This window comes from Diplotaxodon limnothrissa, linkage group LG2 (assembly GCF_057381915.1).
Source record: "Diplotaxodon limnothrissa isolate DT_005_m linkage group LG2, D_limnothrissa_male_GT1.1, whole genome shotgun sequence".
In the NCBI taxonomy this organism is placed as follows: Eukaryota; Metazoa; Chordata; class Actinopteri; order Cichliformes; family Cichlidae; genus Diplotaxodon; species Diplotaxodon limnothrissa.
In genome coordinates, this window is record NC_140597.1 from 15,727,971 (window position 1) to 15,742,198 (window position 14,228).

General features: G+C 38.9%; 1 pseudogene; it reads right to left on the reverse strand.

The window, feature by feature from the left end:
- Positions 1-9,743: 9,743 nt before the first annotated feature.
- On the reverse strand, positions 9,744-12,495 carry LOC146638311 (uncharacterized; annotated as a pseudogene).
- Between the last annotated feature and the right edge of the window lie 1,733 nt (positions 12,496-14,228).

Here is a 14,228-nt window from a genome sequence, read left to right on the forward strand (position 1 = left end):
ATTAGTAAACAAAAGGACACAAACTACAACAACAGCTAAGGGCCAGCTTTTTCTGAAAGCCCGGTTAACAAGGTATTTGGATGCAAAGAACACAGGCCACTGACATCTATAGTTACAGCGAAAATAAGAGATTCAGAGCACCTATTAACAGGCTAATTCTGTGATGTCAGACCATGGAAATAAAGACATTTCTGCATTCTTCCTGTCTATCTTGTTCTTCCCAGCTGTTATCTTGTAAACATTAGCTCCCTGCAGTTATCAGCACTTGGGCAACCAAAATGTGCACTGCTGATGCTGCTATGTTTTGCTGTTTAAAAAGGATATATTTTTAAAAAAAGAAAATTGGTTGGACACTGAATTGGTCAGACTGATAACCCCTTAACTCCAGCGCCAGTTAAGAAACTACATTCAATTTAAATTAAATCAGAAAAGATGCATTGAACCATTAACAATGGAACAATAGAAGCCTTTCCAAACTCATGTTCAAAAAACAAAACTATATACACTCTCCACTGAGGACTCAAGTAGAGGATACAGTGAAAGGCTCAGAAGATTTAATAAACAGAAATCTGGAATTGGCAATGAGGCACTTAAACAAAGCTTGACCTTAAAGAGACACTCTGAACTGTCTTTTTGTAAATTACTGTCTGGAAACTAGCTGACACATGGAACCCTGGGTAAGTCACCAAACAAAGTCTGGGATTGTCTCTTTGAATTTATACCTCTCCGTTTCACTTCCATATCACCAACAGAAAAAATGCACCCTCTGGCAACAACTGAAGCTGAGAACCCAGCTTAAATGCCATGTTGACTGCAGATGTGATTGCAGATGTGTGCTAGCCCAGGATTTCCATAGGCCACACCCACCACTGAGACTGGTTAAGACCATATGTAACCCAGTGTTAAAAACAGGATTAAAAGTATAAATATTCATACTCTCACAATGGGAATAAATAGTGATAAAAACAAAGTTAATTATAATAAATACTGATAAAAAGCATGTAAACATAAGTTTAATTAATATGTACATATGTATATGTAATATATAAATGGTGTGGGGGCAGGACTTAGTCCGGTCTGGCCGGTCTGACCCTCCCCCAGTCTGTGCGCTGCTCAGACACCTGTGTGTGCCTTTGTGTGCCAGTCAGATATGCCAGAGACACAGACGGTGAAAGATCAGTTTACCCGTGCGGCGATGAAGCTAGCTGGATAGTGAAAGTCCTTTATTCAGCGAGAATAATAAGAGTACTACTGTATTCCAGAGGCCGTGAGCCAGCGTGAGCACTGTGAAGCCCCATGTAGCATTTGTTGCTTCACATGGTCAGGTTTTTTCCCTTTGCTTATTTGGATTGGATTGGTTTTGAGGACCTAAGAAGAATCGAGGATCCTTTTCCAGTACTGGATGGCGAGCCCAGCCCAAAGAGCCGGATGAACTGGTAGATTGTAACCCAACTGGTTACAAACACACTGAGTGACTAGTGAACATTGAAAGACTGAAATTGACTTTCAAAAAATACACAAAAGACAATATATCCTTGGGTCGACCATTTGTGGGGTTTATTTTATTTTGTTTTCAAGAAGCGCGCTCTACTTTTGTTAAATGTGCACAACCTGCTAAACTTTAATAATTGCTAATAAATGCAATTGTGTTTTCTACACCTACTGTGTACAAGTCCTGTGTTGTCATACACCCTTGGCTCCTACGAATCTAGAACCTGTCTGATCTGGTCCATATTTCCCTTCTGTCCTCGAGCTGTGGTTAAAAGTAACTATACTTCCCGTACTACAGGCAAAGACGGCAAGAAGTAACACTAACAGGTCATACATGCCCATTACTAGTATTGCACCACCAGTGTTACATAAGTAAAAAAGTGGCGAGCCAGCCAGGAGCCTAGAGTGTTGTGTGACAACATTGGAATCCTCTTTGACCTTTGATCAGACGCTCACATACTGTGAAAATGGATTTTGTCAAGAAGTATTGTCAAGTTAAAGTACGAAATGCCATTATTGTTAGCGGTGTTACAGATAGAGATAAAGACAAAGAGGTATTTGAGTTTCTGGAGCAACATGGTACTATTCGTAGAGTAGGGGAGACCGGGGATAGTTGTAACGTGGGTCAGTTGTAACACTTCTAATTTCTCCAATCAGGGCTAAGTTTAAAATCATGTGATTCACTCTGTACATGCGCAATTCAGTTCTTCTATCACTGGTGAAAAATCAGCACCCTTCGACAAACACAGACAATTTTAGAAGAAAGAAACTAATTTGTATGCCAAAAAGTAAGTTTTTTGACTTTATTTCATTTTCTAATAGCACTAACTGCTTTGCAGTTAAACTCATCAAACTTAAATTATGTTATTTGTATGTCTATGGGGATATATTCTGTGCATGTCTTTAGTGCTAATGTTTTAGGTGTTAGCTGTAATGCGAGCTAGATCGTGGCTATAGGCGTCTGGGTCAGTTGTAACAGCAACAGCCTGGGTTAGTTGTAACAACCATGCAAATGTTACAACTTACCCCACTATTACTTTAACTCATATTTTTTTGTTTTCTTTGAATTACAGTATGCCTAGGTCATGGAAAAGACAGACTGACCGAGGGGTGCCTCTCAGTATTTTGGAGAGAGCATCAAATGATGTTAGAAATCAGGGAAAGTCCACCAGATCTGTGGCAAAATTGTATGGCATTTGCCATGTCACTTTGCACCGATTTTGTAAAGAGAGGAAGAAGCTGGAAGAGCAGGGATCAATGGAACTCCCACGTGTAGGATACCATAGTGGAAAGAAGGTCTTCACTGATAAACAAGAGAAGGAATTAACAGAATACCTGATGAGAGCTGCAGATGCATTTTATGAACTATGTCCACGTGAGGTAAGCAGATAGGAAGCAATAAAGGATAAGACAAGGGAAAGTTAGAAATTTTTAATGGTAGCAATTTAAAATATAGTATACAGTATCAGAAATACTAACATATTTCGTGATTAAAATTACAGGTAAAAGAACTGGCATATCAGCTTGCAGTGAAACATGGATGCAAATATCCAAAGTCATGGGACAAATTCTCAAGGGGTGGACCAGACTGGTTCTCAGCCTACATGAAACGAAACCCAACTTTGTCCATTAGAAGTGCTGAGGCTACAAGTCTGGCACGGGCCACCAGTTTTAATCAAAACAATGTAGCAATGTTTTTCAAAAAATTTGATGAAGTGCTAAAGAGACACACCTTAACAGCAAATGACATATGGAATATTGATGAGACTGGCATAACAACTGTGCAAACCCCGGACAGAGTGATTGCAAAACGTGGCACTAAACAAGTTGGTGCAATGACATCAGCAGAGAGAGTTTCACTGGTCACCCTTACATGTGCAGTTAATGCCATTGGCAACACAATTCCTCCAATGTTTGTGTTCCCACGCATACATTATGCAGACCACTTTGTCAGAGATGGGCCAGTAGGACGTATTGGCAGTGGAAATAAGTCAGGATGGATGCAAGAAACAGAGTTCCTCATCTTTCTAGAGCACTTTGCAAACCACACCAAGGTCAGCAATGAAAAAAAAGTGAGTCTTCTCATGGATAACCACAGTTCACACCTGTCAATTGCAGCCATTGACTTCTGCAAGAGCAATGGAATTGTGATGCTCACATTTCCCCCTCACTGCAGTCACAAACTCCAACCACTTGACAGGAGTGTTTGTGGCCCACTGAAAAAGATGGTGAACAGTGCAAGTGATTCCTGGATGAGAATGAATCCAGGAAAGACCATGACAATATATGAAATACCAGGTCTTGTCAGGACGGCACTTCCAGCAGCAGCTACACCAAAGAATATACAGGCTGGATTCCAGTGCTGTGGAATTTGGCCATACAATCCAAACATATTTGAGGACAGTGACTTTGCTCCATCACAGGTCACAGATCGTCCTTCTCCAGCAGTCCATATAGACATTTCTCCAGCTGACCAACAGTCCGCTCCTCTTGCTGCTCATCTCACCAGTCCTACAGCTGACGACATGACCACTCCTCCAGATGCTCACATCTCCAGTCTCCCAACTGACCTCCAAGCTGCTCCCTCATCAGGCTGTGATGAAAACCCACAGACCTCCTTGGGCTTTAACCCAGAAGATGTGCGACCCTTACCAAAAGCTGGACCTAGAAAAAACCCCTTCAACGGGAAGAAAAAGGAAACAAACAGCAATACTCACTGATACACCAGTTAAGATGGCCCTTGAAGCAGACCAGAGAAGCAGGAAAATAAGTTTTCCAAAGAAGAGGCTGTGCCAGAAACAAGGCAAATCCACTCCCACAAACCTAAAACAATCCAAGCTTTCCACATCACGAAAGAAAAATCAGAAAATGAATAACACTGAACAGGACAACACAGATTCCTCAGATGCTGATGCGAATTTCTGTATTGTGTGCATGGAAAACTTCAATAACTCAAAGCCAAAAGAAGCTTGGGTTAAGTGCCTGACTGTGGGCTCATGAGGCCTGCACTCCAGGACAGCCATACATCTGTCACCACTGTGATTCTGATGGTGATTAAAAACTTGACAAAAACACATACAGTTCATTTGATGAAGCTGGTGCACAGCTACATTGTATCAGGTTAATTATTATGTTCAAATGTGGCAAGAGTTGTCGGTTATAATCCCCACTGAGCCAATGAAGACTCAATGAAGGCCAACCAAAATTATTGAAAAATTCAGTTGGTGAAAAGTTGTCTTTTCATCTTCTCCACTCCTTAATTGGCCTGGAATCCCACTGCTGCCACCAAATGTGGTAGGACTCGACTTAAGCAGTCAAAGAAGTGCAGGAGACTGATGCTGTCCAGTGTAGCAAGTGATTTATTCACCATTTTGTGGCCCAAACAATATTTACAAAGAGACAAATAAGAAACTCAACTCTATAATTAACTCAATTCAAATAAACATAACTGAACTTAAATCAACAGAAATTAAGGTCAAACTGCACACAGCTACACTGACCTGAACCTTTCTCTCAAAACACCTGAGTTCGTCTGCTTAAATAGTCCACTTAATCAAACAATTTCTCCTCTGGACTATTCCATTCAGTAGGTAGGTAAGATGAACATGATTATATTCAATCCTCTACTACTCCTCTTGACTGGCAACATAAACTCTGTGGTGTAATCAATACATATCACAACAGTAAATCTATTTCTTTATAAACCCTCTAAAATCAACTTTATTAAATTATAAGAGTTCTTCCCCTTCTGCACTTGGTCTCTTCCTGTGACCTCAAATGAACCCAGAAGGTATAAAGCAGGAAGTAAAACTACATTTCCTCCTTTTGCTTCTGGAAGACAGGTAGGTAAGGTAAGTTCTAAACAATACCAATTAACAGTTGAAATAAGGAACATGTTAACTTAACAAACTTGTATGAATTGATTTAAACCAAGATGTTATATTATATAATCTGTAAAAGTGCAGAACATAAACAAACCCGGGATAGTAGATGTTTGCCTATTGCAGATTACATGTGAAATATGGTTAAATCAAAACAAGAATGTTAACTAAGAATATAGACAAATGGTCTTCTCACCCACTTTGTCACAGGGGCTCAGAGAGAACAAGAACCCAACCAGAACGACTGCAATATAGTCAGTTGGGAAATCCTCTCGTTTCCATTGCCCAGTCCCTGTTTCAAGGTCTAAGCCTGACTTTTACCAGTGCCTTGACAGAACAAGATTCTGTGGTCATCCCCATGAATGCTGGTCATTACCGTTTAGCTATCCCATCCCTTCGTGTGCCAGTTAGATACGCCAGAGACACAGACGGTGAAAGATCAGTTTACCCGTGCGGCGATGAAGCTAGCTGGATAGTGAAAGTCCTTTATTCAGCGAGAATAATAAGAGTACTACTGTATTCCAGAGGCCGTGAGCCAGCGTGAGCACTGTGAAGCCCCATGTAGCATTTGTTGCTTCACATGGTCAGGTTTTTTCCCTTTGCTTATTTGGATTGGATTGGTTTTGAGGACCTAAGAAGAATCGAGGATCCTTTTCCAGTACTGGATGGCGAGCCCAGCCCAAAGAGCCGGATGAACTGGTAGATTGTAACCCAACTGGTTACAAACACACTGAGTGACTAGTGAACATTGAAAGACTGAAATTGACTTTCAAAAAATACACAAAAGACAATATATCCTTGGGTCGACCATTTGTGGGGTTTATTTTATTTTGTTTTCAAGAAGCGCGCTCTACTTTTGTTAAATGTGCACAACCTGCTAAACTTTAATTGCTAATAAATGCAATTGTGTTTTCTACACCTACTGTGTACAAGTCCTGTGTTGTCATACACCCTTGGCTCCTACGAATCTAGAACCTGTCTGATCTGGTCCATATTTCCCTTCTGTCCTCGAGCTGTGGTTAAAAGTAACTATACTTCCCGTACTACAGGCAAAGACGGCAAGAAGTAACACTAACAGGTCATACATGCCCATTACTAGTATTGCACCACCAGTGTTACACATACAAGCCCAATCTCAGCCACGAGAGGAAGAGATAGAAATAAGGTAATACACAGTGTGTAAGTGTGTGTTTCAACAATTAATGGGTCAATGTGCATTAGACAAGTCTCCGAGTCCATTAAAATTTGGTACCTGTCCATGCTCTCCCAGATGAAATATAGTTTGATCATATGCCACCATCAGTAGGACATCATTTGGCTTTGCCTTCAAAAAAGTTTAAAAAATACCACTGAAAATCAAGCTGTTTTATCATGTTATAATACCAGTTTTTAGGCCTAGTTAGGCTGAAGCATCACCACAGTTGTTTAGCTTTAGACAATTATTACAAAAAGGAACACAATACATATTCAAGCAGCTGAACCAGTCTCAGCTAGACTACACCATGGACAGGTTACAAGGTCACCGTGTAAGAGCACATAATACAATAAAGTATTTCACTACATAAGACGACACACATTTGTTTTTTAGTTAAACTCACTGAACAGTCCTGCTCAACAGAATCACCTGTCATGTGAAAAAGTCACAATTTGGTGGAAAGATTGTCTTATAGTATTTTTTTTTTTAAAATTGATATAAATTTACCTCTGTAATGTATACTTTCAAACCTATAAAGGATCAATGTCACAAGGGATTAGTATATAGTAATGAATATTTGTCTTCCTTATTTGCATTTAAAAAGGTGATTTCACATATTGTTGTTTTCAGAATCTCTGCATTGTTGAATGGTTTACCCTGAAGATTATTTCACAGAGCTGTGACTCTACGGCTCCCTGCAGAGTTTTATTTCTGGAAAGCTCTTCCCCTGGATTGGCCATAGCAGGGGTTGAAACTCTTCCACTGTGCCATAAGAATAATAATGGGCTTTCCCACTCTCTTTTAATGGATTGTAACAGTTTTTAGACTATATGATTTTCAAGTATCCCAAGATGCCTTTTTCCCTTCTTTTAAAAATCTGCTTTCCTCACTGAACAATATTAATGGATGTCATGTCTTTTTGCCACCATTCAGTTTTTCTTCTCATTTTCATCTTCCTCTCTTACTAAAGAAGAAGACAGGAAGACCTATATATTCTTAATATGACTAAATGAAAAAATCAATCAAATATAAATCATATGATGAAATAAACAGGATTTTGACATTTAGCAGTAACATTCATCTTTTCCCTCTTTCCTGAATATATGATTAGGCTTCCTACACTTACTGAACAGTATGGGAACTGTAAATAGACATGAATGATGGCAGCAAAGACCAAATTGTTGCATGCCACTTTCTTCCATAAAGGACTTTTTTAATGACAGCAAGCTTTTGTTTTAATGGGCTTTTGCTGTGTGTGCTTTTATGATGTTATTATGTCTGCAAGCCTCCTTGGAAAATGGATTAAGTTCTGCACTGTGCAGCATTTGTCACCTAATTGGCTGAGTGCCTTTGCACAGAGCGCACTCCTGGTAAAGAGAAGCTAAATAGGATATATGATTGGTTATTTCAGCGCAAACACATATCACACACATTATACAGTATGTCTTCCATCATACTTACTTTTTTGTGCCTGTGGGTCTGCACAGCAGTGGAAAAATATCAAAGAAAAAGCATTTGTACTGTTCCTTGTGTACTGGTACACTCTAAGAAATAAAACGTTGGATTTAATTGACAAAGTTAAGGCAATCTTTTCCACAAAACCTGGTCAATTAAACATAAATCAATATGGTTGTTATCTGCAATTTCAATGGTGATGTATATCAGAAGTGAAATTGTTCTATAAAAGCAACAGCTTTCCTTTCATTGTTACTATTTAACACCATTAATTAGAATTTAAACACTTTGTTCATTTTATTAACTGTATTGCTTTAGGTTCAATTGACAATATTAATTTGAATTTAATGGCACCATTTAGATTGCGTTTTGGACCTAATTAATTTGATTAATTATGATTTAATTAATAGTTTCATCTATATGCTAAATGTTTAGGTATCAACAAAACAAGTCTAGAAAGGTTCCTGAGTCGTTATCTATACATTGTAATTAGGTGTTTGGACCTTTCAGAGGTCTTCAGCAAAGGTCTAACACTTAACTACAGAGTACAGGTGACAACTCAAAAACCTTTTTACACTTGCTCACGAGTTACCATTTATAACATTCAAGATCCTTGCACTTCAATAGAAAACTCTTACACTAAAGCTTACATAAAGTGTAAATGCAAGAAAAGGGTGCTGCATCAACAACTTTATTTACGGTGAGCCTTGACAAGGCAAAGTTTCTACAGGGAACAACACTGCATAAGGCAATATTAAATGCTTAAAGTGCATGACCAAAATTTAAACATTGGAAACAACTTTCCGAGTTTCAACAAAGTGACATTGTAGTGTGCCGTAAGATGTCAAATTCAATACAACTGTGATTATAGTCAGATCTGCAGATTTACCACAGCAACTTAAAAATCACTGTATAATGCAATTACAGTACAGAAAATAGTTAAGTGACACAAAAAGGTAAAAACGATTTAGTCCCCAGTTCCAAAAATCGGATTCAGAATTATAAGTTTTCTATTATATAATAAATTTTACAATAAAAAAATGCATATAGCAAATCTCAAAATATTCTTAATTAAATGCTAAGACCAAAAATCCAGTACTTAACTTGAGTACAGGTGAAAACCTTGGAACCTTTTCACATTTGTTTGCACATACACTTTAACATTTATAACACTCAAGATCCTTGACCTACAATGGAAACCTGGTACACGAGAACTAATATGAAGTGTAAATACAAAAAAAAAAAAAAAAAAAAATTGTGTTGCTTTAACAACTTGAACAAAAGCCTTCAATGAGGCAAAGCTTAAACAGGGAAACAACACTGCATAATGCAACATTAAATGAAGTGTGTAAAATAAAATGTAAACATCTGAAACAACTTTCCAGTTTCAACTAAGTGACAGTGTAGTGAGGAGTAGGATGATTTCAGGATCTACAGTTGTAGGTCTGCAATGGCTACAGTCTGCAGAATTACCACAGCTACTCAAACTGAAGAAAATGTTGTGAAACAAGAAAATATATCCATCTGCGTAATTTTGTCCTCAGTTCCAAAAACTCAGTTTCTGAATTATGTTTTCTTTTCCACAATCAAAAGAGTAAATCTCCTAAATATTAAAAACTATGACAAAATATTTACAAACAAGGATCAACATATATATATTTATAAACTTTTAAATAGTAAAACAGAGCACTTATTTTGGGAGACATTTCAATCTAGAAGAGTCATTGCGTCTCCTTTTGGCAGAGTTTGTTCTTCAGCACTTGTATTTTGTTAGACAGTTTTTTGTCTTCCAGTCCCATGAGCACCTTCTGGAAGAACTCAAATGTGTAGCGAAGTGGCTTTGGGTAACTCAGATTGAGGCAGTAAATTAGCCCAAACAAAAGTGCACACCCGCTCGTCACATCGTGAAGATCCTGCAAGACTGTGCATCTCTCGATAATGATGCCAACATCTTCAAGGGAGTAATCAGGCTGTGCTCCTTCATGGATTATTTTATAAACACGCCAAATCCATCCTCTCAAGCTCTTCAGCTTCCATCACGTTGAAATCCTGAAAAGGACAGAAATATTTTAAATCCGTTGTATTTTGGTCCTTGCATCATCTATCTATTCACTCCATTTTAGTTAAAATGGTCCACACTATCTTAATTACACATATCCCTGAATGAGATTGAGGAGAACAGACCAAAGAAAAATGTGGATTTAAGACTATCACCAAATAAAGACCAAGAAGAAGATACATGAAACATGGACAGAGGGCAGAAGGAGTATGCATTAATAATATTATCAATATTCTGCTGACCAGGGTCATTTTCTTTAGTCTCGCATAAAACAATGTAAGTGAATGGAAACAAAATCCTAGTATTTCCCATGCACTTTATTGTTGTAAGCTAATTTAAAGAAAACTGATTGCTGCCAGAACAGGAGAATGCCTGGGCTTGTTTAGAAAATAAATTTTTCAACTTACAAAACTCTGGGAATTATGACAGTCAAAATTTTACTGAGGGGTGGAATATCCCTTTAAAAATAAACTTACCATGTACTCTTTGATGAGATTTTCAGGGTTCTCATTCAGGTATATAATCACAGCTTTAAGGATGCATTCACGCTTCACTTCGATTCGGGAACTCTAAACAACAACACATGCAGCGCAATTACTTTTTTGAAGTTTTTAGAGACCCCCACAGAACTTAAGTCAATTTTTATTGTTTTTTAACCAATTCATAATTGTTTAAGTAATTTTAAACATGCTTTTTGCAAGCAAGTAGTTTTTTGTGTTAGAGAATGAGAAGCTTACCAATTCATTCCCATAAAGATTATAAGTTATGAGTCCAATTACACTGATTGCGATACATTGGGTCGTGGAAAATGCAGCTTTAGCGTGGTGTACCACCCGAAAGAAGGAAGATAAGTGTTGTTGCATAGGAGTACTGTTCAAAGGAATCAAAAACATTTTGATAGAGATTTCCAAAAATTAATGACAAAAAACTACACACTGTCACGTTAATATGAGGTATGCGGGCTACCACCACATTTGCAGTATTTATACCAAGTTTGAGTGAAAAAAAATAATCTACTGTGTCACTGAGTTGTGGCGAAATGTGAAATGTTGTCTGCCTTTGTCTTTTCTCAGTGTAGCTAATTATTCCTTTGGACAATTAATGAGTAACAAAAAAAGAAAAGAAAAAAGCTACAATGCCAGCAACGGCACTTATGGCCTCTAGGGGCATGAGTTACTTAGTTCTGCTTTGTGTCAGGACCAAGTCCAGAATATAAGCCAAAAGCGAGATGAGAAGTATAACGCAGGAGAGAACAAGCATAAAATGACCCAAGAAAGTTAAAAATACAGGTTAATAACCAGACCTGAGATCAACCTGCAACTAATCTATTAGTTACAGAACATAACAAGACAGAATACCTGTGAAATTGCAGACAACGCTGCTGTCATCCGCCGCGCTGTTTCCCCTCCTTTTTTTCGTAGAATCTTCATCAACTGGTCAGAGTACTGGTCAAGACTGCTCATGAATGTGGACAGCAGTGGAACTGTGGTGATAACCTAAAAGACCAAATAAGAGAATTCAAAATGTAAAATTGCGTATTAAGGAAAAAGTAAATAATATGAAAGCATTAGGTACCTTCAACATGCACTTTTGGAGCACAGCTCAAATCTCCGCAGCTCCAAATTCCACAACCAGCAACCTGAGAGAAAAAGAAAAACAGAAAAAATTAATCGTGTACAGTGAGACACATGCAAAGGGGTAGCACAGAGATGGTCTAAACTTAAGAACAATCCTGTTTCTTTTAAAATGTATTAATAATACAAGTTAAATTTCAAATGCTCCAAAATTTCTATTACTCATTTCATAAATCTGTTCCTGTGAGCACGTTTACCATTATATACCGGAGCAGCCCAGTCTGTGAACGTGACCCACTTGCCCCCAAAAATAAAATCAAGTATACTGGGTGGCTAGTGCTCCATTTGTATCGGTTTGTGCTGGTAAAATCCTCGTTTGTATCGCTAGGTGTCAAAGATATTACACTTTTATTTAATAGGTCATTCAGAGTCCCCATTTGGCAGGTGGGGCAACACTGAGATCTTGTGCAGTTGAGCAGCAGAAGAAAATGTATTTGCCTCAAAAGAACTTGATTCAATTTATATATTTTACGATGTGCATTTTTTAGCAGCAATACATTTTTCAGAGGTTTACAGCTCTTTGTGGATTTAGCCTGTTGCTTTTGTTCATATGTTAGTAGATGTTGCATGAGCTATCACGGCTGTTCTTTGACACCCATTATGAGGGTGAGAGGGGAGCGGGAGATTGACAGATGGATCGGGGCTGCAGTGATGTGGATGCTGGGCCAGTCCATCATGGTGAAGAGAGAAAATAGCAGAAAAGTGAAGCTGTCGATTTGCCTGTTGATCTACGACCCTACCCTCACCTATGGTCGCAAGCTTTTTGTAGTGACTGGGCATGTCCCACCAGGATGAGACCCAGGGGTAGACCCAGGACACACTTGAGAGAATACATATTTTGGCTGCCATGAGAAGACCCTGGGTTTCCACCGGAAAAGTTAGAGGAGGTACCTGGGGGAACCCCGAGGTCTGGGGTTCTCTGTGAGACTTTTTAATCAAAACGTTTCTAATCAAAAACTGTTTCTGTCATGGCTACTGAACGGACTCACGCACAGACAGTTCTTTCGCAGAGAACAAAAGGAGATTTATTCACAACAGGGATCACCTTAGTGCTATATATATGTACAGTGAGTTGGGAGGGGGGTCCAGGGCTCCAGGGAGAGAAGGGGGGGGGGGGGGGGGGGGAATCCACACACACGCTTCCTCTTCCACACAATCACCGCCACAGCTCCTCCGCACACACGCACTCCTCTTCAGCCGCACTCGCTCCAAAACTCCACACACGCTGCCACACTTGGGCAGGTCCCGTGATTTGGTCCAGAAGAGGGATATCTACACACAGAAGTTAAGGTTAGTTCCACAGAAAAATACATACAAGGGATTCTTTTTGAAAATGCCGAGAGCACGAACTCAGGAGGTTCAACATTCAAGCGGTGAGCTGCTCAGTGCCACTGCCTTAAATAGCAGCTGGGGAAATCAGCCAGATCAGCAGCAGGTGGACACAATCACACAGGTGCGTGGGCCAAGAGCGAGAGCCCGTAACGAGCTCCACCCAGGCAGAGAGGAGGAGGAGAGACAAAAACAAAAACTAACAACAACAACAAAACCTGTAGCCAGCGTGGGCCAACCAGAGACACACGGGGACCGTGACAGTTTCATTTAAAAAGAGACTGTTTTCAAAGTTTTGCACTGACTTTTGAATAGTTTCCCTCAATAAATCATCAATCAGCTCCAATAGTTTTATTTAACTCATTTAGTTTAGTCACTTCAGCTACTTTCAGGACACTTTCTTGCAATTGCAATGAGTTATATAGATTTTTTTTCACTGAACACATGATTATTTATTATAGGCCTGCTACAGACTGCCTTTCTTTATTTTTGCAATGCATTTTTGGTACAAATACCTGTAACATGCACTTATTTCGGAAATAGCAACTGCATCAGCTTAACACATGGGCAATTATCGAGGGCTACAGAGAGTTTCTAAATGCTGTCTCACAAACTCTCACAAGAAAGAAATTAGAGAAGCCAAAAAATAAAGAAAAAACAAAAACAATATTACTCTTAACCGATAATGCCAAAAAAGTCCATGGAGATAGTATGCTTTGCACATGCTGTTACTCAGAAGAATCACAAAGTATCTGGGTTTGCTGAATATATTCTAAAAAAAAAAACCAAGAAGATGAAGGTTCAAAAAATATTCACTCATTCACAGCATTGTCATTGACTGGCATTCAAGTTACACGATAATGAAACATAAATCTGCTTTTACTGACAGATACAGCAACAGATCTCAAGAGCAAAGATATTGTTTATGCCTGAGGCCAATGCATGAGCAGCAGAGGAGCTTGCAAAGGTCTTTAAAGCCCTGAAAGTTTCATAGTGATAATAGGCTCTGAACTTGCACCTTCACATTTAATGATTCTACCTATCAACACCATGTTCTTGTCATCTCTGAATCCAAATGATGGAAACAGTCCAACAGTGAGAGAAATGAAGGACTTTTTTAACAGTTCAACCAGATTTACCTATCATAATCACCTTTCTGATGGCTGACAACTCAAACTCATGGA